Source organism: Falco rusticolus, chromosome 19, assembly GCF_015220075.1.
Source record: "Falco rusticolus isolate bFalRus1 chromosome 19, bFalRus1.pri, whole genome shotgun sequence".
NCBI classification, from domain to species: domain Eukaryota; kingdom Metazoa; phylum Chordata; class Aves; order Falconiformes; family Falconidae; genus Falco; species Falco rusticolus.
Window position 1 is genome coordinate 4,176 of NC_051205.1, and position 27,255 is coordinate 31,430.

Sequence of the window (27,255 nt, forward strand, 5' to 3'; positions counted from 1 at the left end):
CTTCTGTACAGGAGCTAGCCTTGCTAACTCATCAGCCCGGTTATTCCATTCTCCCGCTGACCCCCCATCTATCTGATGGGAAGCTACCCAACCTACAGCAAAGTTCCCTCGGCCCAGAAATCTCAGCCCAGAAATCAGGTAGAACAACTTTTGTGGTGCCTTTCAGCTGGCTACCGGCGAAGTGTGAGAACTACCAAACGAATTCCTTTCTGGCACCTTCCCCGGTGGAGTTGTGCATGGGGTGTGCCTTGGAACAGTTTGTCTCCAGTCGAGTCCAAAAGTCAGCGGTTCACCATCTCAGCCCAGAAAGCAGGTAGAACAACTTTTGTGGTGCCTTTCAGCTGGCTACCGGGGCAGTGTAAGAACTACCAACAGAACTCCTTTCTGGCACCTTCCCCGGTGGACTTGTGCATGGGGTGTGCCTTGGAACAGTTTGTCACCAGCCGACTACAAAAGTCACCGATTCACCATCTCAGCCCAGAAAGCAGGTAGCCCCACTTTTGTGGTGCCTTTCAGCTGGCTACTGGGGCAGTGTGAGAACTACCAACAGAATTCCTTCCTGGCACCTTCCCCGGTGGAGTTGTGCATGGGGTGTGCCTTGCAACAGTTTGTCTCAAGTCGAGTCCAAAAGTCAGCGGTTCCCCATCTCAGCCCAAAAAGCAGGTAGAACAACTTTTGTGGTGCCTTTCAGCTGCCTACCGGGGCAGTGTGAGAACTACCAACAGAATTCCTTTCTGGCACTTTCCCCGGTGGAGTTGTGCATGGGGTGTGCCTTGGAACAGTTTGTCTCCAGCCGAGTCCAAAAGTCACCGATTCACCATCTCAGCCCAGAAATCAGGTAGAACTTTTGTGGTGCCTTTCATTTGGCTACTGGGGCAGTGTGAGAACTACCAAACGAATTCCTTTCTGTCACCTTCTCCGGTGGAGTTGTGCATGGGGTGTGCCTTGGAACAGTTTGTCTCCAGCCGATTACAAAAGTCAGCGGTTCCCCATCTCAGCCTGTTATCGATTTGTTAATAAGTTAAGATTGATTGACTTTATTTGATTGATTAATTGATTTTATAAAATCATTTTATAAAATTGAAAAATAGAAGGATAAGAAATATTTTTAATGAAACTTATAGTTGCACAGTAAAAGCTGCTATGAGATCTTTTGTACATCCTGTATCAAGGCTAGAAGAAGGGGCTGGAACCATTGTTAAAACTTAGGTAATAACTCTAGGGTTGAAAGGTTTTTTTGTATTTGACCAGTCTTCTGTATGTAGAAGTGTATTGAAATGTCAGAATATGAGATTAATGGAAACCGGGGAGAGTCGACTGGAACAGCTTGTGGTTACCTGGCAAGAAATCGTGAACTTTAGTAAAAGGTAATTCCGGCAGGGGGAGATCGCGACCAGCGACTCATATACCACCTACCCAAATCGTACCCCAGACCCATTTCTAGACCTTTCTAAGCTCTACTGCGCAGAATCGGATATAGGAGGAGAATATGTTAATGATTTACGGGAAATATCATGGTTATTCATGAATACTTAATGAATATGTATGAATAAGTTTTATATATGGTGTCTGATTTTGAGACCTGGCGTGCGTTGATCGTGAGAGGACTCGCTCACGCACCCGGCCGTTAATAAAGAAGTGTCTGCTTATCTACATCACATTGGTGTCGATAAGTTTTTCATTCCGAGATTTCGGTAACAAGCCCAGAAAGCAGGTAGCCCCACTTTTGTGGTGCCTTTCAGCTGGCTACCGGGGCAGTGTGAGAAATACCAACAGATTTCCTTCCTGGCATCTTGTCCCTGACAAGCAGCAGCAAAGAGGCAGAAATAGGAACGTATCAGTGAAAAGAAAATGTCTACACCCGTTGAGGTTTTGTGTAAAGGATATTCCTGTACGTTACTTTTCCGTGGCACTAGGCTTACATGTTCATGTTTTAGTGGGATTTCTTTTTGCTTTACACTGTATTCTACCAGTCTTTTTACTTGTCTCTCTCTCTTTTTTTCTTTTTTTTCCTTTTTTTTTCTAAATTCTTCCAACCCTGCCCATGATTGCGTGTGTCTGTGATAAAGATACTGTGCTTTCAAGACTGGGATCTTTCTGTTCATAGACCATTTCTAACTATCTTTTGTCTTAACTATTAGTAAACAATCATTGAGGTGCCCTCAATTCAAAGGGTAGCTTAGTACATCTGGTTTGCACTGTGTTGTTGGTGTTGGCTGGATCACTCTTGACAGCAAACAGCATTTTGGGAAACTACCCATTTCTTCATATGTGTGGGTACTGTTTCTTGAATTAATTGGATTGCATAGTCAGATGCACCTATTGCAGTTGTTTCACTTGAGAATTGTCATTCCAGGTTCACGTAGTTTGGCCTGTTGGTGGTCAGCATCTGTGAGAGGTGTAAGAAACCCTCCTATATCCCGGCATTGTGCTTCAAACCTTTTCTGTTTCTCAGTTTGGTATTTACACCACAGCAATAATGAGGTGGTTTTGAGCCCTGAAAAATGGTACTTAAATTGATTTAAAAACTTGTTAATGTTAGCTGCCATCAGGGAATATTGCTGATCTTTCACAAAGAGTGCTGTCTCTGTTCTGTCCACGCTCTTAGCTTCAACAGCTAGGTATGACAATGAGAACTATGGTTTCTGTCATGGTTGTATGAAAAATTACTGTTTCAACTGTCCCTTCATAGGTGTTCCTTTACATTCATTAACTGTGTTTTTTCTCTGGGGTTAACAGGCAGGAAAGACTAATCAACTTTTCTTGTGCTCTTTGTTAGAATTTCTTTCTTAGCATAAATTACTAATATATCGTTTCAGCCAGGAAGACTTGAGCTCGTCAGAGAAAATTTGCTTTTCATTTTCCCTGTTCTTGCTTACTCCGTAGCAGGCGAGATGGCTCAAATTGTTGCAAGTTTTCATAGCTTGTGCTCTTACTATCTTCATAATGTTAAAGTAATTCCTCCATAATCAAAATGCATCCTTAGATTTTAACCGGGTTACCAATTAAAGTCATGGTTTTCCCATTATCTTTATACCTTGTTCTTAGTCAGGAAAACCTCAAGTATCCAGGTCACGTGGCAAGGTTATTAAGGAGAATTTTGGTTGGCTAAGTGTAAGACTATAGAAAATCATTCATACCGCTTCTTACCAGGAGAACAGTAAAGAACAGCAGCTGTTTGTCCATACCTGTTCCAAGTGTGTTAGTTTCCTTGGTAAGTCTTAAGTAAATATGCCGCTGCTGTTCCTGTTTCAGGAAGTGCTTAGACCATACTCCTTGTAGAAAGCAAAGTTTGCTATGCAGATCTACTGATGTCTTATGTTAAGGACTACGGTTTTTATTTATAACTTGATAAATCAGTTTTGTTGTTTTATTTGGATGCCTTCGTTTGCTAAGGCAATGCTGCATCTGCAATCCCCACCTTTCGCCATCTATAGGAAGGGCTACTGCCTGTTGAACTCTGGGCAATGGAGATTTGCAGAAGTTACTCAAAGAAATAATGAAAGCTGTGTACTTCTAGGTAGAGTTCTTAAAGATGACTCCACATTTTTATCTTTTTTTTAAAAAAATTAGTTCTGATTAGTTCGGTCTGAAACTGAAAACTAAGTCTGGGAATGTAGCTAATAGGAATGAAAATTCTCTTATAGAAAATACGTTCCTCCCAGAGAAATTTAGTACTCTCAGAAAAATGGTAATTGGTAAGGATAGCAAAGCGTCATGTATATGCCCCACCTCCAAGGTATTGTCTACGCAGTACCTAAATTATTCTCATTGAAAGACTAGTGCTTTGTAACACTAAGTAATGAGAGTTTATTGGAGTATCAGCTAGCACGTCTACAAAATGGTTCATGAAACTTCAGTGTTTATAAGGAAATTACGTAAATTCGATGTCACACATTATTCGGTAGTTCTCCTGATTATATGGAAGCGAATGCAACAGCTACAAACCTGCAAGTTGTGAGATGTTTGACAGTGATAAATGTTGAGTTGAGCAGTCAGGTAAAGCCTATTCAAATAAAACATGCGTTACTGCAGTACTCCAAAACCCGATCAGGATGATGAAGTGGAGCCCATTGTCTCGTATGTGGGAACTGTATCTGTGGAAAGCAATGACTGAAGAGGCTTTAGGTGTAATGGTGGGGAGATTGGTGTGATGTCATAAAGAAAGGGAGTAACTTCATCCTTTAATCTATGTATGGTATAGTAATGAACAGGAATTGAGACATTATTTCATGTCATTAATGAGACAGATGCTGGAATATTATGCTTAGTTCAGTTCTCAGAATCTTAAGTTCTTGGAAAACGGTATGTAACACAGAGAAGAGGCATAAAAGTTGAGCTTGGGAAAACAGGTTGTACAATGCAAGAGTTTCAAATCTGCATCTTTCAAGTTTGTATGAAAGGTAAGAGATCATCTTAAGTTAGATGGTGTAGTATTTTATAAATTGATTTTAACAGGAACTGACATTTATGCAAAAGACATATGTGAAGAACCTATTGTTGAACACTAAAACCATTCACATTTTTTAAAAAAGTGAAACTGAGATCTAAGTGAAGGCAGTTAGCCACTGAAACAACTTCTAGAAGAAGTAGAACATCTGTCCCCTTTGCTTTTGCATCAAAACTGGATTCATTTCTAAGTGGTGTATTCAGGTCTAAATTAAGCCTAAGTTACAGGTCTCTGAACTACAGCACAGAGAACCCCTCCACAGACAGCATTGTCAAACAAGAAATAAATGCACGTATGATTTTGTTACATATACAAACACATAACATTAGGCATTATATGTTGGTGATGTGGTAATGTGATGGCTATTTAACAATGATCCTTGCTTATCAGGAGAAACAGGATTTCTCTTGTTTGGAGATAGACACAGCTTTGAGGTCAATCCATTTCTTCAGCCAGCTTACATTTTTCTGGACTTTTCAACTTCAGCCATGGCAATTAATCTAAAAAGTAAGCATCATATCTTTCCCACTTCACATACGCAAATACAATTTTTAAAAAAACACAGGAACAACCAAAGGAAAGCGAAGCCAGATACCGTTAATGATATTCACAGAGGAGGAATGTATCGCTTAGTCCTCAGAGCAGACTTTAGGAGACAGAAACAGCAACCAATTGTTACCAGTATTTATCCTAGCTAGTGCTAGCCAAGTGGGAAGGCCTCATTCTGTAAGAGTACTTGGTGATACCGAGGGTCTGCTAAATGGCATTGTTGCTTCCTCCTTTCATCCAATTCAGTCACCATAATTCAGAAAAATCTGCTCAGCTGTTTTTCTTCCTCAGCATTTGTTATTTTTTATGCCATTCCTATAATAAACTGTGCAGTCTGTTAGATTGGCTGCAGTACCCGGGTTTTTTTTCGCTAGATGACAGCAGCGCTCCAGCCAAACGGAGGGCCAGCGCCCCATCCCAATTCGCAGGATCGGCTTGACGCCTCGGGGCGGGGCTTCCGGCTGCGCACGCGGCCCCGGGAGGCGGGTTCATCGCCGGCCCGCGCGGCGCGCCGGGAGCCCGGAAGCCGTTCGGGCCGGGACGTGCGGCGGCGCTGGGTGAGCGGGCGGGCTGCGGGCGGCCGGGGGCCGGCGGGCGGGCCCGGGCCTCCCCGTCGGGCAGCGGCCGGCCGGGGGGGACGTGGCTGGCGGGCGCTCGGCCGCGGCAGGGAGCGCCTGGTGCCGGCGGCGGGTGGGCTGAGGCGGGCGGCCCGGCCCGGGACCCGCGGGGCTGCCGGCGGTTCTCGTCTCCCCGGCAGTGACGGTGCTCAGCGGGCTCCTCACGGTGCTGCCTTTTTTTTTTTCTCGGAGCTGCGCCGCTACCTCAGCGAGGAGGCGAGGAGCGGCGGCGGGGCCCGGGAGGGGGGTCGGCCCGCGGCGCCCTGCCGCCCCCCCGCCGCCTCCGGGCTGCCCGAGCAGCCGCTGCAGCTCTGCGCGGGGCTTTGTTTTTCCCCCAGCCGCTGGCCGGGGCCGTGGCAGCGGGCTGGGGCCGCAGGGGCTGCCTTGGGGCCGGCGGTAACGCCGTGGCGGGGGGCGGCTCAGGAGCCTCTTCAGCCCCTGCGAGCGGGCAAGGGAAGGAAAAGCAAGCCGGCGGCGGGATCCCTACCCCTCGCCCCTGACTGCTGATTTCTCTAAAAAGTATTGCAAAGGGCAAGCGTTTAACTACTGGGGAGGGGTGGGAGGCAGCAGCTCAGGTGTCTCGCTGATCCTGTGTCGTGACAGTCAGCTCCTGGGCCGGAGCAGCCGAGGGGAAGAGGCCTCTGGATTTGCTTCCCAGTGAAATGGGGCTCTTGTTTTTTCTTTGTACCTAGGTTCATCCAGAATGACAATGTACGTTGACAAATCAAGGGGTCTAAACTGAAGGTCAGTCTAGATGTTACTTTTCCACGTGTGCCTTGCGCTTGTAAGTCGGACTGCTGACTACGGAGGGATAACTTTTAGTACTTGCCAAGGGCCCACAAGGCTCCGTGTGCCTGCTGCTTCTGAGTGCTGCGCTGCTGCTTGGGCAATAATTGGACTGTAATGCCAATGCCACGTGTTAGCCTTTCTCCAGAATTTATAAAAGCAGAATGAGCATTAAGAATCTGATTACCTTTTAACTAAATTCAAAACAAAGTTGCGGGATGAAGTGACTGGAAGTCCTGCAAGTCTGACTGGGTATTGCTGCCATGCATGTTATCTGCCTGTCTACCAATCATTCCTGCCTCTTGTTCTGTTGTAGTAATTCCTTTGGGTAATGCGTTGGGCTCTGAATGTAGTGCATCTTGACTTCCTCCTGACCCCCCCAAGATGTTATCGGTCTTTGCCTTCCTCATGTTTCACAGGGCGTGGGAAGGCCAGAGAGACTGGAAGCCTCAGCTGCTGTGTGCGGAGAAGCTGTCAGCCTTCTAAGAGAGCATGTAGCCAGCAAGTGCATCGTGGTGCTTCGGTACCAAGCTGATACCACAGGCCTCCATCTTTTTGTGAAAAGGGATCATAAGGAAATGTGCTGATGTTGAAGGGGGAAAGGTGGTGGGGGAAGAGGTAGGAGGCAGCTTTCAACCAATTTTAGGCTTAACTCCTGTGTTCCTGTAAATGGTTCTGGGCTTTGAGGGGTTTGCTTTCGGCTTTTTACCTTAAGCGCGTCTACCTTTCAGGGTAATGCTTTCTTGGAAGTTGGAAACGGTCATTCTTGAACACCAAACCAAACCCCATACCTGGGAGGGCCATTTAGCGTGCTGCACTGTGCATTTTATTCTCTGTCGGTCACTTGACCCTAGCTGTACACGCTCTCCCAGTTTGGCACGTGCTCACCCTGCTGTCCGAAAGATTCTTGTCTTTTCACTTCCTCAGCTTGCTGCAGCCCATAACAAATGTGTGTTGATAAACCGCTTTGCTTGCTCACTGCTTTCAGATTTGAGCGTCAGTGCCATGGATGTAAGAGGAGAGCAGCAGCAGGACGTAAAGCACAAGCCGTTTAAACAATGCTTGGATAAAGCTGCCAATCGTGTGACTTCAGAAGCTGAGAGACATGGTAAGATGCTATTCTGCCATTCTTGGATGGATGCTCTCATAGCCTTTCCATCACCGTATGCCTGCTATGAGATTTGTGGGAGCAAGGGACAGCTGGATTCACAGTGTTTTAAACACCACAAACTCTTGAAGAGTTTATAGGACACAAATCTACTACACTGGCAGATCAGACAAGCTCCTGTGTGTGTGTATATATATATTATACTCTGTACTTTTGTGAGGCAAGTCTTTGCCTAGTCCCTCTGAAATTGGGACAAGGACTCAATTGATGCATTTCAGGAGCAAAGCTGCTGAGTGAACAGGCTTTTCCTACTAGAAATCAAGCAGCTGCTCTGGCAAAACTTGACTTTGGTTGCATCTTTAAATCCTAGGAGGCTGACAATGGGTTGAGCTGGTTAGAGGAAGGAGCCTCGCTCCAGGGAAGGCTCCGCTGACTTGACCCTTAAGCCTAAACTTGTGTCTTGCTAAGTTTGCTTTGTGTGTGTTGATGCATAACCGTTTAATAGATTTCAGTTGATTTATCAATTACAAGTTGGAGTTAAGTGGTCCTTGGCTACATAAACCTCTCCTCTGCATCTTTTTACATGTTATGACTTACTGTTGTACTTCAATACAAACCAGGAACGATTCTGGTAGTGTTGCAATGTAACGGTAATACTGTCCCGACTTTGAGTTTCTAAAACGTGAGGTCCTTATTATCTGTTCTGGGAGATAGTGTAGTTCTGTGTATTGGCATGAACTAAATTTGCTGATTTGTTGTAACTCAGATTTAACTTTTCTGTTCTTAAAAGCTGAAAGGTTAAACTAAGCCAAGAGCTGAACAGTGGGCAGGTACAAGAGCTTCTCCTGTTGTTACAGAAGTGTGGTGATAGTGTTCTTACTGTTGGTGTCACTTAGCAGCCTTTCTGTATTCAGAGGCTGTGGCATGATGAATGTAATGTATGGGGTCAAACCCCGCTTTTCTGTACCCAATTCTCTGTTACCACATGTAGGCCTCCTGCCTTACTTGTGTTGACAGCCTCCACTGGGATTACTCGGTCTGAACCGGTTGCTCTCGCTCCTTATATTATCAAGGGAGAGGAAGAGAAACTTGCAGGGAGAAAACAGTCTCATCCAGGAGAGGCATTTTGAAAGCAATCAAATTGTATTGCATGCAGCAAGCAATTTCTTCTGCTGTCTGGAAAAAGTATATGGCTAGTTTGATTTCCACCACACATGTGGCAAGTTAGATTGGAAGTATACACCCATCTTCATGAAACTCTATGATTATCAGTTAGTAACAATTGATGTTCAGTCGGTTATTTAAATGGCAACTATAGCAATATTGACTGGTAAAGGAAAAATGCACGCAGACATGGTTACCACTGGGCTTGCTTTAGCCACGACTCGGAGCTGGGCCACCACCCCAGTGAAAGATTCAAAGGGGAGTGCTCTGGGTAGCAAGGGTCCAAGGGTGGGTGTCACTAGGAAATTTCTGGGGGCCATTGTTAGGCACTTGGACTTTTGCGCATCTCCATTCTCATCAGGTCCGCAGTTAACATATGCAATAGGTTTGCACGGACATTCAAAGGTGTAATGTAGCGTGTGAACTTGATGCATTGAAATCTTCCAGGGGAGGGTGTGTATGATTGCTAGCAAGTGTCAGGGAGGACTGACATCTAATATCTATATCCTTTTCATATTCAAGGTTAAAATACTAATTACCTTTGTCTTTTGGGGGATTTTGGAGGTTTTGGTGGGGGTTTTTTGGGGGTGTGTGTGTTTGTGGTAAGTTTAGTGCTTTATTTTTGAACACAGCTTGTTTTCATACATAGGACCACTATTGTTTATTGCATTAAGTGTTTTTTTACCCTGCCGGCTGACCCTCTCAGTTACTGTCTCCACTCCGTTTCTGTGATACCTTTTTGTACTTCCTACAGCAGCAGTTAGTTCCTTCCCAGTAGTCTTAATTCCACCTTCTTCCCATTTTTATGTCCACTGAAATACTCTGCATAGAACAGTTATTGTCAGCATCGGTATGTGATGATGGCTTTCCACGTGACTGCCTGTGAGGAAGAGGGGAAATTCATATCTCTCTTAGGACAGTATTTGCTGGTATTATCACCCATGACAATGAGCTGCTTATTGTCTATCTTATTCAAACAAAGATTTGAAAATCCAACTGCTGGTATGACTGCTTTATTTATGTAGATTCAAGCCTTTTAATGAAAGATTACTGTCTCCTGCAGGTAGCTGGAAATTCCCACTTTGCACTGGCAAAAAGTTTCCAACAGTCCCATGTACATGGTAAAGTATTTTCTTTTCCTGCTTATTGTGACCTTTAGCTTCCAAGTGTTTCAGACCATTTCCTTTGAACATCTTTGCATTGCTATCTGTGGTAACAGCAGCACTGCTTCAGGAGGGAGAACATTGGTGAAATTTTATTAGAGATGTTTAGAACTATCAGGAACAAATAGAAGAGTTTTCTGAAGGTGCTGCCACATGCATGTGGGAGAACATGGAGGAGAATGTGTCTGGGCAGTCTCTCAGCCTCACTTGTTCTACAAAACCTTGCTGCCCTGCTGTAAAACAACCTCAGGTATGGTGTTCAGTCCAGGACCTGAATATCAGTATCTCTGGAAGGGATATTTTGGAGAAAAGCTCTTGAGAATTTCAAGGCAATTCAGAACTTTCACAGTAAAATTTCAGTTGTGAAGGACTTCGACTTCCTCAAGTATATATAAATACACAGTGGCTGGAATGACAGTGGTAGTTTACAGAATCGTAGAATGGTTTGTGTTGGAAGGGACCTTTAAAGGTGCCCTAGTCCAGCCCCCCTGCAGGAAGCAGGGACATCTTCAACTAGATCAGGTTGCTTACAGCCCTGTCCAACCTGACCTTGAATGTTCCCAGGCACGGGGCATCTGCCACCTCTCTGGGCAACCTCTCTTGGTGTTTCACCACCCTCATCATAAAAAATTTCTTCTCACTATCTAGTCTGAATCTACCCTCTTTCAGTTTAAAACCACTAAGCCTTGTCCTATTGCTACAGGCCCCACTAAAATGTTTGTCCCCATCTTTCTTATAAGCCCCCTTTAAGTACTGAAAGGCCACAATAAGGTCTCCCCAGTGTCTCTTCTCCAGGCTGAACAACCCCAATTCTCTCAGCCTCTCTTAGGAGAGGTGCTCCAGCCGTCTGATCACTTTTGTGGCTCTCCTCTGGACCTGCTCTGCCAAGGACTCTGGAGCCGGATGCAGCGCTCCAAGCTGGTCTCACGAGAGCAGAGGGGCAGAATCGCTTCCCTCGACCTGCTGGTCAGGCTTCGTTGGATGCAGCCCAGGATATGGTCAGCTTTCAACCCTGCGAGCACAGGTTGCTGGCTTCTGTCCATATTTTCACCCGCCGGTACCCCCAAGTGCCGCTCGGCCGGCACGCTGTGAGGCCGTTCATGGCGCATGCGGAGTGGCGTGACTGGCAACCCTAGGGCAGCGCGCGCGCAGAGCCGGCCTGACGCCGGTGCGTAGGGGGCTGGACCCGCGCATGCGCAGAAGCGGCCCGGCGCCGGGGTGCGCAGGTTCGAGCCGCGCAAAGGCAGAACCGTGGCGTTGCCGAGCGAGGGGGAATTGAAACTGTGGAGAGGCGGAGGCCGCGTTTGTCCCGGGGCTGCGGCGGCGCTGCAGCTCCATGCTCCCGTGCCGAGCGCGCGCTGGCAACGTGCTCGGGGGACGGCAGCGGCCAACGGCCGGCAGCAGCGAGGGGGAGGCGCCACCGCGCATGCGCGGCACCGGGGCTGCAGTGTCCGCTTTTGGTCGCCAGGTGGCAGCAGCGCTCCGCCGACCCTGTGCTGAGCGCGGGCCGGGATCTCGGCCCAGTTGTCGCCGCCCGACCACGCGAGCTGCTCGCTGCGGCTGCAGGGTTCCCTTCGCTCTGCCCTTGGCCCGCTCGCAGCCCAGCCACTATTACCCGCTACCTCCGTACCAAAAAGCACCCACGTGGCTCGAACGGTTAAATCCTTTGCGTCTGACAGCTTTAACAGTCGGGTGGTTCTTTCTGTCCATGCCCCCACCCCATTACCTAGGGAGAGACAGCAGCACGGGGAACCCATGGCACAAGGTGCAGGGGCGGGGGGTGTATGGTGGGGTCTTGCGGATAAGCCCCAGTGACTGGTGGTGTTAAAGGAGAAATTCACATAGACGTGGGTACCACTGGGCTTGTCTGAGTCACAACTCAGAGCTGGGCCACCATCCCAGTGACTGGCAGAGAACCAAGGGATGCAGCACAGCTTATATATGCTTAGTAGATCATAGTCAATGTCTGAAGGTTTTAGGAGTTTCCTTGGTCCTGTCAGTTCTGCAAATCCATTGCATGACTCTGTCCTAGGTGATTGATCTGTTCGGTTCCAGGCTCTGCTTCAGATCTTGATCTTCTTTCTGCCTGCTTTAACTCACACACTCCTTCAAGCACGCTTAGTCTTTGAACAAGCAATTCCTATTCACGTATACCAATTTTTCTAGAAACACCTGTGCTTCTGAGAGCACCTGTGTGCACAAATTGATCATCTGTTGTCTGTTGCTTCTCTGTTCTCCCACCAATTAACTGGACTTGGTTTTAAACCAGGCTTGGATTAGAGCTACGCTAGGGACGAGGCCTGGTTCTGCCACTTAGCTGCTTCAGCACTTCGCATTTCTTAATTCAAAACACATTTTCTTTAACAAGCAATAACAGAACAATGGAGAAAAATTAACAATGGTTTGGTCACTGCTGATGAAAATTATGGTTTCTAGTGTATATTGCTATATGTAACATTTTTGAAACCTGGATCTGCAGGAAGCAAAATGTTCTGTTTCATGCCCAAAGATGAGCTCCCCAAGATGAGCATTCACGTTTTAACAAGCCTTTAAATCAAAGGCTGTAAACGAGTGTCAGTCTGCACAACCAGCTGGGAATCCTCTGTTGTTCTAGGCCCATATATTTGTCCCATTCAATACCTTGTCTGTGTCATTTGCCTTTTTGTCTGTCCTGTGCTCTCCTGCTAAAGACTTAATAGGCTTCGGTCTTCTGATACTGCTCCAGCTCCCACATCTAATGCTCCTTATCTCTATCTGCTCCATCAAGGTATCGCCAAAATGAAAAAGTCCAAGAGTTTCAGGGAGTTGCCTCCCCTTCAGGAGGAAGGGAAGAGAAACAACTTATCAGATGAAGTGCTGATCCATTTCACCTACGTAAACAGGAAAGGAGTGAAGAAACAATGAGAATGTAGGTGAGATGCAAAAAAAACAGGAAACAGGATTTCTGGATAATATTACTGTATTCTGGTGTTTCACACACACACACTTTTTTTTTTTTTTTTTTTCAAATCACTATTCTGTTAACTTTTTTTCTTGTTAGATCTAGAAGTAGCCTGCTACTAAGCTACTCAACTGACCTGAATATCACCTACGCATGGACTTCAGAATTTCCTTTCTGTGGCCAGGATTAATTGCAGCCAAGCAGGAATGCCTGAACAGATCAAGCTTTAACGTTCAGATCTGTAACAGTGGGGTTCTAGTACACCCTTTTTTTTGTGCCCCACAGACAAAAAAGCACTGCCATTCTACAACCACACACTTCGCCCATCTGAGAGGTGAACAAAACATCATGGCTATTGGAAAAGAGTAGCATAAAGATAAGAGAGCCTAGGTGATATCAATTTAAGCTATCTACGTTTAAGTTAAAAGAAAACTTCAGGCTAGAAAAAAAATTATTTCACACATGCATAATAAAATGAGCTTAACTGAGGAATTCTTTAGGGGAAGTGATGAACTGAAAACCATTCAAGGAGCGGTCACAATGCTTGCTAAAGGGATGCTTTCAAGAAAAAAGTTGTTTTCCCAAGTTTTTCCCCCCAACGAGTTTAAAATTCAATGGAAATAAGTATTCAATCAGAGTGAACATTAGTCAGTGGGTATGCCTTTTATTTTCATGAAGTCATCACAACAATATATGTAATAGTTATAAATTTCATGCATTTGCAAAACTGTTTTGACCCTGCTGAGGACACAGTTAACATTCTGGATTCGGGTGCAAGTTTAGTGATGCTGGGTTTGTGTCTCTTTTGGGCACTGTATTCTTCCAGAAGACATTAACTCTTCTATTCTATCTCCAGCAACGTGCTGCTGAAAGTACGTAAGTACAGTAAGAGAGTCAAAAACAGCACAAGTTTTTCCTCAGCTTGTGTTTTGGAAGGATGGTTTTGAATCACTAAGAGTTTTACTGTACTACCTGTAAGTAGATGTCCTAGGTTTTCTAGCACAGATCTATATGGCTCTTTAACTGTTTCCCCGTACAAGGGAACAAGAAGAATGATTTTTAGGGTGTTTGCTCTATGACTATAGTAACAGTCTTTTTGAAGGGGAGACTCACTATTTGGTCAGTCCAGTCAGCTCAACGGTCCTTGTGCTCACCAAATAGAAAAGGAAGTAGCAGGACTATAGGGCTGGAACAGGGGAAACGCAAGATTTTCCCTTCAGCTTTTATATTGGACAACTAGTTTGCTAGTTGCTGGGGCTCAGACACAAGAGCAGGATGTCAGACATGCTTTTCCCCTGGGTTATGGGACACTAACCCACACACTATGTAGTACACTATGACTCCACCGCTTGCTTTCAGGAGAATGACTTTGTAGTTGTTAGTTAAGCAAAACCGAGCTTACTCAGCTTCCACAAGAATGTTGGGCTGTTGTATTAGCCAGTACTGTGGAGCTGCAGACAGTTCCAACAGCATTGGCTTGTCTGAGCTTGGTCTTTCCTCTTTCAGGTGTCCCTTCTGCAGACCCAGCTGGCACAAGGACGGAAATGCAGGCGGGACTGTATTGTGTGCTGTGCAAACACCAGCCAGGAGCTGCCAGACCTTCTCTGAGAGCTCTCTTACTCCTTGGCAGCTGTGGTCAGGGAGCCCAAAGCTGCTGTTGTGGAAGCTCAGAAGCTGGAGCAGCCTCTGAACCTTCTTTTTCTGCAGTGGAACAGCTGCAGCATCACAGGATTCCTGTCTTGTGCCCTCCCCAGAGATGCATCCTGTTTTGCTGTGGGAAATAGGGGTGCATTTGCTCTGTTTGCATTTGGAAACATTAATTTTTTTTTTTTTTAAATAGAAGAGACCTTGCAGGACTGTACTTTTCGAGTAGGAAAAAGCAAGTGGTGTCAATATGTGGCTTAGGGAAAGCTCATACGAGGTTTTTCCTTGTACAAGTAAGCCATTATGAGCTGTTGCACAATTTAACCCCTTGAGTTCACAGCCATTCCCTGTGACAGGAAAGTGAGATGTTAGCAGAATGAAGCGATACAGAGTACGTGGCAGGGATGGAAGGTGGGGCAAGGGAGCAGGGTCTTTTTCCCACCCTTTCTCCATCACTGTCTGGCTTCCTGCCCCTACTTTTTCATTCTTTCCTCACTGCCCTGTGGCCCATTGCTATCACCCCCTTCTTTGCCTCTTTCTGTACAGCCCCTGGTCCCTCTCTTTTTGAAATTCCTCCCTTTCTGTCCTCGAGCACATTGCAGATTTGCCTTTGTCCATCACTGGCTGGCTTCTGCTCCCTAGTTTTAAACTTTTACTTTTTCCACCTCTTTGTCTGCCTCTGAATCCCAATGTTCTAATTCTTTGTAATTCTTGCACCTGTGGACATTTCAGAAAAATGCAGAATTCTGACAAAGTGTGTTATCGGTCATGGATTATGGGGTATAGGAGGCCATTATAGGGGATTATGGGATAACCAGGGGTGTTACAGGGCACTACAAGATAGAGGGGGGGTGTTATGGGGCATTAAGGGATATAGGGGGGCTGTTATAGGGGATTATGGGATTTAAGGGGGGGTGTTAGGGGGGATGTTGGGACATAGAGGGGTGTTACAGGGCATTCTGGGATATAGGGGGCCATAATAACCTCCTATATGACATCATTTCCACTAACATCCCCCTATATCCCAGAATGCCCTGTAATATCCTCCTATATTCTGTAATGCCCCATAACAACCCCCTAGATCCCATAATCCCCTGTAACCACCCCCCTATATCCTTTAATGCCCCATAACACCCTGCTACATCCCAGGTCTCTAGAGGTTGGGCTTGTCACTAGGGGCAGGGCCGTTCTGATCCCACATGGTCTCCCATGTATCTATTTAGACTTACCTCTGTTTACACTTGCAATTATAGATTAACACATACTGTGTAGAATAGTTATTCAGACTAGATATGTTTAGGCCTAGCTCTATGTGTAGTTACAAGTGTAAATACCTGCTTAGACTTGGGTATCTATTTACGTTTATATATAATATCTACTTAGACTTACCTGTGTAACACATAGTAAGTGTAGATAGCTCTATTCAGACTTTCTTCTATTTTTAATTCCCTCATAAAAGACTCATAAGTGCTTTAGATAATATAGTAGATAAACAGTCTTATTTCAAAATCCTTTTCTTTATATAAATTAATTTTAATTTTCAATATATATAAAAATGAGAGATTTTTTTCTTTCGTGGCACCCTCCAGAAACCCTGGGGCTTTAGCTGGGCTCTCCTGAACCCCGCCAGGCACCCTGGCGCTGTCCACATAACCCTGGGGACTTGGCCAGGCTTTCACGAAGCCTGATGGAGGCCCTGGCACCTTCCAGATATACTCATATGGTGGAAGACGAATCCCGACCCTTTGTGGTGTTACAGCAGCTAGACCAGGATCGCAGTCATGTAGCTGCCTCTGTCCTAAAAAGAAAATGCACATTATTTCATTCTCCGTTTGTTGAAGGCTACAAGAGATCTCTGCAGAACCTATCCTTTCTCCCCTTATTCCTACCAAGTTTTACTTTGTGTGTGTGACACCCATGCTCACTGTCCACATATTTTCTCTTTCTCAGAACAACCTCCTCCTGCCCTTTCAGGACACTCCCCGGATGTCATGGGCATGACACCATGTCACGATGAACTGATGGAACTAGGCTGCAGAACTTCAAACACCACCAGTGTCTAGTCTTCCAAACAGGCTGAGCCCTAGCATTTGCACAGACACAAAAAGAAGAAAAAGAAACAAGCCAAGCTTGCCAGCTACTGTGATAGAGATGGACTGTTTTTCCACCAGAGAAGTCCGGTCAATGGGAGTGTATCTGGTGCTGGCAAGCATGCAATGATATAATGCAGCATGCTCATAGCCTGAAAGGTTCAGGAGGAGAGCGTTGGGTTACCCAAATGAGAACATTTTTCTGCCGAATTGAAATCATGACATGCCCTAATTGTGGAATAAGGCTTGAGCACTGAAGGTAACCTCTCCAGGGAGGTATACAAGCGGCTGGAAGCACAGACAAAGGGATGGAGATCTGGGTCCCTGTGGAGATATGTGTGAGCACAGGCAGTCACTGACAAACATGACACCTGAGGGCAGAATCTAATGAGGAGACACCAAGGAAGAAAGGTGCATTAACTTGGTCAACTTATATTTTGCACTGCACCTCAAAACCCAAAGAAAGCTGCTTCTCAATAGACAAGGGCCAGGAGAACAGCCAATGGCCAATGAAGGTCATGCAGCTGCGAAGAAGTGGCCCAGTAATAGAGCCAAGCTTCCCTTTATCTTGGATCTGAAAGAGGCAACCAGGCAGATGCTGCTACCTAGGTCAGCCCTGTTTTAGGTTGCCACCCTTGACATACCCTATATGTGGGAGAGAGTTACCTAACCATAGACCAGGAAGGGAAGAAAGCGTTCCTAGTACATTATTTTTTCTCATCCTAATGCAGATGTCTCAAAGGCATTCTATGAACACGTCTTCAGAAGGACCTTTCCCCACCACCACTACCAATGGCAAATGGTACCCAGGTTACTGAGGTATCAGCTGAGGAAAGGAGAAGTCCCCTTCTGGTGAGCTCTCTAGTGTTCTCCACTTCTCTAAAGCAGAGCAACACCGGAAGCTCCGAGGAGACAAATCAGCAGTTCCTACAATGACCCAGATGTGAGTTGGACCTGGCAGATCCAAGGACATCTTCTATGTTTATTCATAAGCTTCACTAGTCCAAGCAGCATGCCTGGCTCTCCAGAGCTGAGTGTACATCAAATATCTCCAACACGCCACACAGAAATTTCTCTCTGAAGAGTATATGATACATCCAGGTCGAGCACCCTTCCTCCAGCTTTCAGCACTTCTCCACCATGACTAGCAGCCGCAGCAGCCTGGAAAAGCCCTCCAGTAGCCCCCACTGAAACCCATTCACCTACCAAGCACTGCTGCACTCACCTGTAGCAACCTTCTTCTCTTCCTCACTCCCGATAACAATGACATCACAGGACGTTACATACTAATAACTTAGAACATCTGTGAAAGAAAAAGAAGAGTCAGTTTGCTACTTAGGAAGATAAAACCCCATGGCAATGTGGAGGTGGTTACCACCAAGCATGAACCTTCTAAGTAAAAACATGAAAAATAAGAGCATTTTCAAAGAATTTCTGTAAGGTAGAAGTTCAGAATGTAGACCAACATTTTTTTGGCACACATTTGAAAAACGATGACCACATTTATCACAGGAAATATCAACAGAAGGCTCTAAACTACTGCCTAACCACCTGATTTCTACTGAAAAGCACAGTATTTCTTTTAAGAAGGTGTCAAAGATGGGACCCATGAGCAGTATTGGGGGAACAAGTGGGGTTAAAACACCTAGATATTCAGGAGATACCAAAAGATACGAGGAAAGGGGAATAAGATGAAAGAGAAATGCCATAGAAGGGGAACACACAACTGTTACATGCATCAGCTGTAGAGAGGGTGTCGTGAAAAGTCATTATCATCCCATTTGAAGCCCTCAGGGGTGAACAGACTGGGACCTATAAAGGAATATGCATTAAAAGAAAAGAGACAACTGGCTGGAGATCATCTCTGCCGGGACTCGAACCCGGAACCTCTGGATTAGAAGTCCAGCGCGCTCGTCCATTGCGCCACAGAGACCTCACCATAAGCACAACATCGGCACCAGAACTGAAAAATCCCCCACCTCCTGCATCACTGGAGGGGTCTCAACACCTTATTTTCATGGCATGGTGCTGAGGCAGCATGAAAATCTGCTGCCCAGCTCAAACTCCCTTACAAATCACCATCTCTAGGCATCCCCTTCTTCCACAGTGATTGGCAATAATTCTGGGTATGATCTGTATCTCTCTCAGCAGCAGGGATGCAGCAAAAACCTGGATGCAGGCTTGTATCTGCATCTCTGGCAACCTCTCTGCAGCATCTCTAGCTCGACTGAGGGCAGAGCTAAATCCTGGAGTAGAGTCAATTGCTGCAACTCCCTTAGCACCATCACAGCATCCTCACTGCAGAAGCCAAGAGAGATAAAGATAAAAGAAGATTTAGCTTACAACACTGAACGCTGACAATAAGGAAGAAAGCTCTGTCATGACAAAAAATGCAGAAACCTGTGGTTTGAGCAGAGGAATAAAAGAAAAAGCAGCTATCGTGGGTTTATTTTAAGCAAGCTGTCAATCATGGGGTTTATGTTTCTCTATGTGCATCTTCCATTGGAAAAAAATTAAAATGAAATCAAACCAACAGGAAATATCCTTTTACATCCGATAGATCAGTGGCTATGAACCCAGTGACACAATTCCTTGCTGTGAACAAACACATTTTGCATTTCTAAACTGCAGGAATTTTAAGAGTATTTTTTACTCCCAGACATGCTCTTAATTAGGTACAAACATGAAAGGAGACATGCTAACTGCAATACAACTTGCTCAGAAGAATGAACACTCCCTGAAACTACAAGCTTGTACCTCGGGGTCAGTGTGACCTGAAGACCCAACCTAAGCCAGCTCTTACAGCTGAGAACACTCCGTACCAAAAATAAAACAATAGATAATTCACCTTTCAAAGGAACCAGGCATATAACCACGGCCAGAACTGCAATGGACCAGAGTCCAGAATAAACCCTGCCACTAACTACCTGTGCGGGACAGCCATTGAGGCCAATGAAGATCATCATGCCACTGACCATATGTGTGTAGCACCTACACAGGACAAGCACATACTGACCCTCCAAGGGACAAGTACATACTGCTTATACAAGCAACAGTAACCGATTAGCCCACCCCTTAACATGAAAAAATGTGATTGCTCTATAGAAGTGTACTGTCACATATATAATCCCTGCTTTCCGCTGTATCTGTGTCCTCCATGCATTAGCCTGGGGCACCACTATGCACATAGGTAAAATATAAAGGAACAAATTCCCTTGGGAATTCTATGATAAGCATCTTTGTCTCCCTCCTTGGCTAGCGAAGAACTTTTACACAAATCGGGTTGTGAAGTCACATGGCGCTATTGAGAAGAGACACAGCACTTACAACCTCAGCACATCTAAAGCAAACCCAAAGAAATCGGTTTTCCTTTTACTGATGCTCTGGGGCCTTGGTAAGGTTTACAGTTGTCTTGACAAGTAAAATCCAGCTAGAAGTGGTGGGAAAGAAAGAAGGCATTTAACTTCTATCAGACAAAACCCCTCCTGCTGTAATAGATACCCAGTAAATCAGTAACTCTTGAAATAAATTACTTTGTGAACCAACTATAGTGCCAGTGTAAGCGCTGTAATCCCACCAGTACATTGAAAAAACTCAAAGCCTAGAAAACACCTATCTAGAGGGTGAACAAAGTTTGTGCTTAAAAAAATTACATGTAATAAATCTTAGACAAAGTTATAAAGCACCAATATAGAACAGAAAGAAAGAAAAAAATCTCACACAGCCTGTAGCTGCACTATGTGCATTCCTCATGGAAAGAAGGTGGTGTCGTCACACCAGCTCCTTTTAACATAATTTTGGGAAGCTGCACCTCAAAAGCAGTGCCTATTTTGAAGTCACTAACAGTTTTGCCAGCAAGTAGAAACTCTGGAGATGAAGTATTAAATTGCGCAAACCTCAGAAGAATGACTGTGGCTTTATGGGCACCTGCATTATGGGAGTCGGAGGGCAGATGAGTTTCAAAAGAACCCCCATTCCCCCTGACTGGAGCTGGACCGCGGCCTTGTTGCAGCTCTGCAACCTGCCTTTCCCTGTGCTCTCGTATGTCTTTGGGTAACACGTAGCCCAGCAGCACACATGCCCAAATATTTACCAGCCAACCAGCATTCAACATTTGGAGGACAGCCTGCTCCAATCAGCCCTAATTACACCAGAAACAGAAAAGGTCCAGGAGTTTGAGCGGGTCCTGGTGAACATGACACATTTCCAGCCACGAAGGTATGGGGAAAACCACTCACTGCAGGGAAATGGATGTGCCACAGGCTGCACCCCCAAAGAGCATGCCCTGATCAGCAGCACTGCTAGTAGTGCCACCAGAGCCCTCTTGCCTTCTCCCTGTCCTCATCCCAGCACTTGCCTGTGCTGGCACAAGGACATGGCCACGGGCCACACAGTACCAAATGCTCCCCAGTGAATGCTAGAAAGCAATGTGCAACTTTCAAGTCCTCAGGCCACCTGCCAGAAGCCTTTGTATGTTTAATAATTTGGCCAGTCTTCCCCAAGGAACTGACTGTCTCTCCGTTATCCCCATACATGACATACTTGGAAAGCAGAGACTGGAGTGAACCGCATAGACGCAGGTAGGTTATTTTGGGTGCTGGGGGATGCCAATACACACATTTCTGTGGGAAGAGATGACAAAGAAATTCAGTAAGCTGGGCAGCATGTTGTGAGACAAAAGCAATATCCCTCTTTAGATACAGTGAGGGCGGCATTTATAATGTGAGTATCTCCAGCACATAGAAGTGTGATGGGAATGAAAAAATTGCAGGGGGTCCAAACAAGGTTCAAATTGGCCCCCAGCTCATCCCTGATCACCTTCCAGCATCAAATAATTTGCTGCTGGACATGAACCGTGAGCAAGGATGCAGTCGACCAGGGTGAATCAAGATAATGTACTACCTTATAAACAGCTGGGAAAGGCATTTTGCAAGACAAAGACTTAAGCAGTAAGATGGCTGATGAAGCACGTGTTAATTAACTTGAGCAGTAAGATAAAACCTCACAGTAAGTTGCTCTAGGGCAGTATCGTCAGTGCTAAGAGATTCAAAAATCTCTTTGTACACCTATGTAAACAGCAGCAGAAAATCCATATCAGAGCTGGGTCTGTTTTGTGGTATCCATGGCTAAAGGTTTTATAGTAGATACATCTACCCTATTACCTAATAAAACCTCCTGCCAGAGTTACCAGAGAGCCCGTCGCACCAAGCAAAGGATAAAGCTTTAGAAGCTGCGTGCTTGCAGGCCATGAAGCCCCTTAACCTGGGTGTCCATAATGGGGAAGGGTTTTCTCCAAATCCTTACAATTTGCAAGATGCATTCTTGTCTTTTTCCTAAACTTATAGAGCCTTCTTTATTGCTCTTTTCTTTTTTTGCCAGCCACATCAGAAGCACCCAGATCACAGGCAGGTACCTTTGCCCTTGATTTGACCATCACATCACACGTGTCTTCAAACCCTCCAGTGCCTTTGTGAGCCTCACTTTGTCTGCAGGACTGTGACTGGGCTCATCTAAAGATGTTCATCAGTGACTCATTATCAGGGGGAGCAAAATGCACTTGTCATCATGAGATACAGAGTCAGTTTTGGAAGCTTTTGCCTTCGGTGCCATGGGCTGGCATTGGTGGCTGTGCTTAAGCTTGCTGGGCAACGGCACAACTCAGCAAGTGGCTGATTTTCTGCAAGCTTACAGTTGAATTACAGGGGATGCTCTTTCAAAAAGCAGCTCAACTGTCATCTTAGTATCTGACTAAGATATATACAACTGGTTGATTTATATTTTGCTGGGAGTTAGTCCCCACCAGAGTTATTTTTGCATCCCAGATAAAATAGGTGAAGCACGAGGGCATGACTAGCTCCTGTCAGGGGGCTGAAGTAATAATCACCAGGGTACAAAAAGGAGAGTGAGGAGCTGACACTTCTGAGGAGCAGGTTGGATCCCATCTACAAAGTGGAAAACTAAAACTGACACCAGCCCATATGAGGGCCCAAGCAAAGATACCTTATGGCCCATACTTGTAATTGGTGTTGTGAAAATCACTGCAGGACTGAGAGACTGATGCCACACAGACAAAGCTGAGCATAAACACAGACTAAAAGATGCCAAGGCAATGATAGAAAAGGAAGGCCCTAGTAGAAACCCCAAATCTAACACCTTTTGCCTACAGAGCACTTGATTTAGAAGTCATTGACCACAGTGTTCCCCTCTGGCCTGTTTTTTGGATGGAGCACAGCAAGCTGGCCAAGACCAGATGCTGGAAGTTAGGAATATTACCTGGGTCTCCCTTGTCATGTCACCACCCACAGCTGCATATCCCTGATGGGGATCTTGAGCAAGCAGTCAGAAGCAAGTAGCTAGGGAATACCTGGAACAACACGGATGTCCAGCAAGGGTGGATTTACCCAAGAGGTTGAGAATGTGTCCTCAGCTGGGATCCTCAAAATGGCTGCAGGAGGGAGGGACACTCCAAGCCAGGTGGGCAACATAGACCATGCTCCCAGCTCAGGGCACTGCAGAGGAAACACTATCTTCTATCTGGCACACCCAGAAGGGCTGAGCTCCAGCCTAGCAGCACCTGGGGTGGCCAAGGTCATCTTTGCTGCCATCTTAGCAGGGGCCAGAGACCATGCATAAGTCCCTTTGGCCATCCACACCACCAGCTCTTCAGGGACAACTAATGGCAATGAGATCTGACTGGTACCCTATCCCTAATGGCTTGGTCTAACTGTGGAACACCTCATTTTGGCTCTCACTTGGGCACTAGGAACAAAGCCAACACTGTACTCAGGAGCGAAGCCACATGCAAAGCAGCAAACAGCTGGTGCGGAGCTCAACAGCCATTGGAGATGCTACCTCACATCAGCAGATGCAGTGTATTGGCTCTGCCTGAGCCCCACAGCAGCCCTCATAGTGCTGTGCTTTGTATTGGTAGCTAGAAAGGTGGTGAGAACACGTCAGTGTTTTGGCTACTGCTGAACAGTCCTCACACAGCATCAAGGCTGTCTCCAACATTCCACCCCCTCACCAGTAGGCTGGGGTGGGCAAGGTCTTGGGAGGGGACAAAGGAGAAGGAAGAGAGGGCATTTGGTATTTATGACGTTTGTCTTCCAGAGCAGCTGCTGTGCATACTGAAGTCCTGCTTCCCGGGAAGTGACCGAATATTGCCTGCTGATGGGAAGTAGAGAATGACACCTGTTGTTTCCCTTTGCTTCCATGCACACATTTGCTATTGCTTTATTAAACTGCCTTTATCTTGAATGACAAGGTTTTTTACATCTTTTCTTCTCCCTTGTCCTACTAAGGGGAGTGAAAGAGTGGCTTGGTGGGTACCTGGTGTCCAGCCAAGGTCAATCCAACACATGGAGATCAAGTCAGAAACTTGGGGGGGGGGGGGGCGGGGACGGGCACAGGGACAGGGACGGACGGACGACACATGGGACAACAACAACATCTTTCCTCCCAGCCGTGCAATCAACACATGGGACAACAACAACATCTTTCCTCCCAACCGTGCAATTGGTGGTACCACAGCCCCCCAAACAGAGGAGATGGGACCTTCCAGACCCCAGGCCTGGAAACATCTACCACAAAAAAACCAAGAATAAAATCCTCCACCTCATTAACCTACAAGGACTTTCCAAAACTTAATATGATGATATTAGTGGCAACATCAATAACACACTTCTCAGGCACATGCTTAAGCAGGGAGGACGCTCTGACCCTAATCTTCCTCAGCCTGTAAAACAGATGCATCGTGGGGTGATCCAAACTAGCAGAGATTATGACAACACACCTTTAGAAACAGTCTGCTAGAAAGCAGGTTAGGTGCGCTCCCACTGTTAGCCATCAATACATGCCATCTTCCATGCACACAGGTATTACACACAGACAACCAAATTTCATCCGCAAGATGGTGTTTCTAAGAAATCTCTGCTCCAGAGTCTATAGAACAATGATCTGAAGCATCCAGAAGGCAAAACCAGTCCCTCTTTCTTTAGTCTTCACAGAAAACTGGTATTAGCAATCTACGCAAGCTGCTAGCATCACAAGACCCAAAAAGCTTTTAGGTGTGATGGGAGTTTGATGTCCCCAGGCAGGGCAGAGCCATCCATGACATATATTCAGGGCAGATTTTAGAGTCAAGGGACTGGAATGTCTCATTTCTTCCAAGGAATGTTCATCTACCTAATTCTAACAAAGCATCATGTTATTTTTGCTTACAAAAAAAAAAATAGTATTTTACCCCTAAAATGACTTAATTAGCTGCAAATTGCCATCTTACCCCTGTGCTTCATGAATTGCAGTGGAGGCACTGTGCCTCAGTTTACCGTGGATACCTGACTCTGTTGGGACAGCACGGGCACACTGTCTGATTTCTCCACGTGCGACTGATCACTCCCAGCCACTCCTGGGGCACACCATGGAAGTGCCACCTCCCCGGCACCTCCGCTCCGCAGAGCAGCCAGTGCTCTGCAACTGGCTTGCCCGAGCTCTGCCAAATCCCTCCACCCTCTGGCTCTTCCTAACCACAGTGCTTCAGGTTTTGTCTCTTTTCTCTTTAAAAGAACAGAAACAAACAAACCAAACAAACAAAAAACAAACAAAACAAAACCCCACCCCGCACTCACGAGGATTTCTCTGGAAACCCAAATCCTGTCTATCACTTACATTTGTCACTCAGCCTGATGGATTCACCTGTGCCACCTCTGCAGGAACTGCAGCCACCTCTGCTGCTCCCAGCTCTTGCTTTCAGCTCTCTTTTCCCTCCAGCAACCTGGTATTTTCTTGCTGCCTGTGTCCCCTGCACACCCGCCCGGACACCGCTCCGGCCAACTCGGGTCTCTCCAGAGCCAGCCCCGGCCACGCTTCCCTTGCTCGCTCCAGAGGGCTCCCTATGACCGGGCCGGGGGTCCTGGGGGTCTCTCAGGCCGCCTCAGGCCTCTTCCCCTTGGATCCCTCCCCCTTTTCCGGCGCTTCCCCACCCCTCCCCGCTCTCCCTTTGTCCCCTCGCGGACTGCCCTTTCCGCCCGGGGCGGCCCGGCTGCCCGAGTCTCCATGGGAGTGGCGGCGGCCGGGGCTCCGCACGGTGGGGAGGGCACGAAGGGAAGGGCAGGAAGAGCAGAAAGGCCGCCGCCGCCGTGTCGCACCCCGCAGGGACAACACAGCCCCTCCCGCAGCTGCCAGCCGGGGTCCCAGCACGCAGGCAGCCCCTCGAAGGCAGTTTCCTCGCAGGAATCTGTTTGTTGGGGTTTGGGGTGTTTTTTTTTTTTTTTTCCTCCACTGGAAGGGAAAAGTGTCAAAGACAAAACGAGCAAAACGCAACGTGGAAAGCCCCTCGTTCTGGCGGGGCTGCAGCTGTGGCCAGAGACACGAGGGAGTTGCTGCTCGATGCTGACGTGGAAGCCACGGAGCTGCTCCACAGCTTCCCACAAACCAGTGACTAACGGGGTTTGCCATGCAGACGCATAACAGGCAGGTGGAAGAAATGCTGGGGCATAACAAGAAGCAAAATGCATAAACAACACCCTCTGTTATGGCCTTGAGCTAGCTTTTGCTTTAATTTATGGTTCTTGTGTTATTTCTCTCTCTTTTTTTAAGAGGTGTCTAACACATAGGGAAAGGGCAGCCTCTAAGGAGGTTTAGTCAGACAGCAGGACCAAGCTGCCTCTGCAGATCCAGTTCATGGCTGTCAGCTGCATCGCTGAGCTCTGCCTAAGCAGAAAGGACCAAGTGGCCATGTCTCATCTTCATAGCCCCTATCCCTCTTCAGCATTACAGCTCTCAAATCTGCCTGCAGATAGTTCCTCTGCCTCTACAGGTGGGAGGCTGGGAGTCCTGTTCTTCCTCCTAATTCCTCACAGAAAAGTTCCTTTAATTTAGAGGCCTACATGGAAATTAAATGTATATACGCATCTCTATCCAGGTAGAACAAGATAGTTACAGAAAAGGCTTCTATTTCCAATACAAGTGAGAAAGAAAAAAAATTAAATTAGCCAGAAAAGTGCAGCTACTTCTGCTTTGCATGATGCACGTATACCAGAGGATGATGAAGAAATGTTTTTATATTCCACCCAGCACAACAAAGATGGCATCAAAGATGCTGCTAAAGACAAGCAGCTTTTTGTCAGCACATCCAGATCAATCACATCCAAAAGATAATAAATAGCTGGCCAACAAAACATCAAGAGGATTCAAGTTTCACTAATTCCCGGAACACTGAAAAGCAAAGAGGAAAGCTTATATGAAGCCAGTATTTCTGGAGTCTTGATAGGATTCTTAGTCACAAGCCTGTCCCTATCACACCTCTCATGCAAATTAGCTGTATTATCTCTAACTAACTGGGAATCATTTTTATCAGATTGTAAGTTTGTTTCTGAAGGTGATTAAGTCCAGTTTTTTCCCTCTCTCTCACAGCCTGCTGATGTCAGCTGCATTTCATCCTTGCCTGTAAAAACCCTGTTCTCTGCCCCATTCCTTTAGCTCTCCACTCACATGCACACGCGCACAGATATGGGAAGGGGATCTGAATTACACCCTGCAAGGCTGCATGCCTGTAACAAGTAAGGCTTTTGATGTGGAAATGCACAACATTTACATCAAGACACCAGAATGCATCAAAAATGGGAGAAAATTAAGCAAAGAGTAATTACAAATACAAGATTTTTGGTTTCACACTTTATTCTGTCAACACTTCACAGTGGTTAATTTTAATCTTTCAGGATTTAACTTTTCTATCAGTTATTC

The 27,255-nt window shown here is 46.2% G+C and overlaps 2 long non-coding RNA genes and 1 other non-coding gene across 13 annotated transcripts; 1 reads left to right on the forward strand and 2 right to left on the reverse strand.

The window, feature by feature from the left end:
• Positions 1–5,442: 5,442 nt before the first annotated feature.
• LOC119159270 lies at positions 5,443–23,472 on the forward strand. 11 transcript variants are annotated; one of them, XR_005108060.1, is made up of 8 exons: positions 5,443–5,556; positions 6,309–6,360; positions 6,822–7,020; positions 7,391–7,510; positions 9,738–9,795; positions 12,605–12,749; positions 12,878–13,112; positions 14,285–14,589. It is a non-coding gene; the product is annotated as an uncharacterized LOC119159270 (long non-coding RNA). The 11 variants fall into 11 exon arrangements; XR_005108061.1 differs by having other exon boundaries at positions 12,605–12,745; XR_005108064.1 differs by lacking the exons at positions 12,878–13,112; positions 14,285–14,589 and adding exons at positions 16,373–21,092; positions 21,892–23,472 and having other exon boundaries at positions 5,444–5,556; positions 6,719–7,020.
• Positions 13,427–16,374, reverse strand: LOC119159271. Its single transcript, XR_005108067.1, has 2 exons — positions 15,812–16,374; positions 13,427–13,644 (listed from the first exon to the last, which is right to left on the reverse strand). It is a non-coding gene; the product is annotated as an uncharacterized LOC119159271 (long non-coding RNA).
• TRNAR-UCU lies at positions 18,372–18,445 on the reverse strand. The gene has a single exon. It is a non-coding gene; the product is annotated as a tRNA-Arg (tRNA).
• Positions 23,473–27,255: the final 3,783 nt, after the last annotated feature.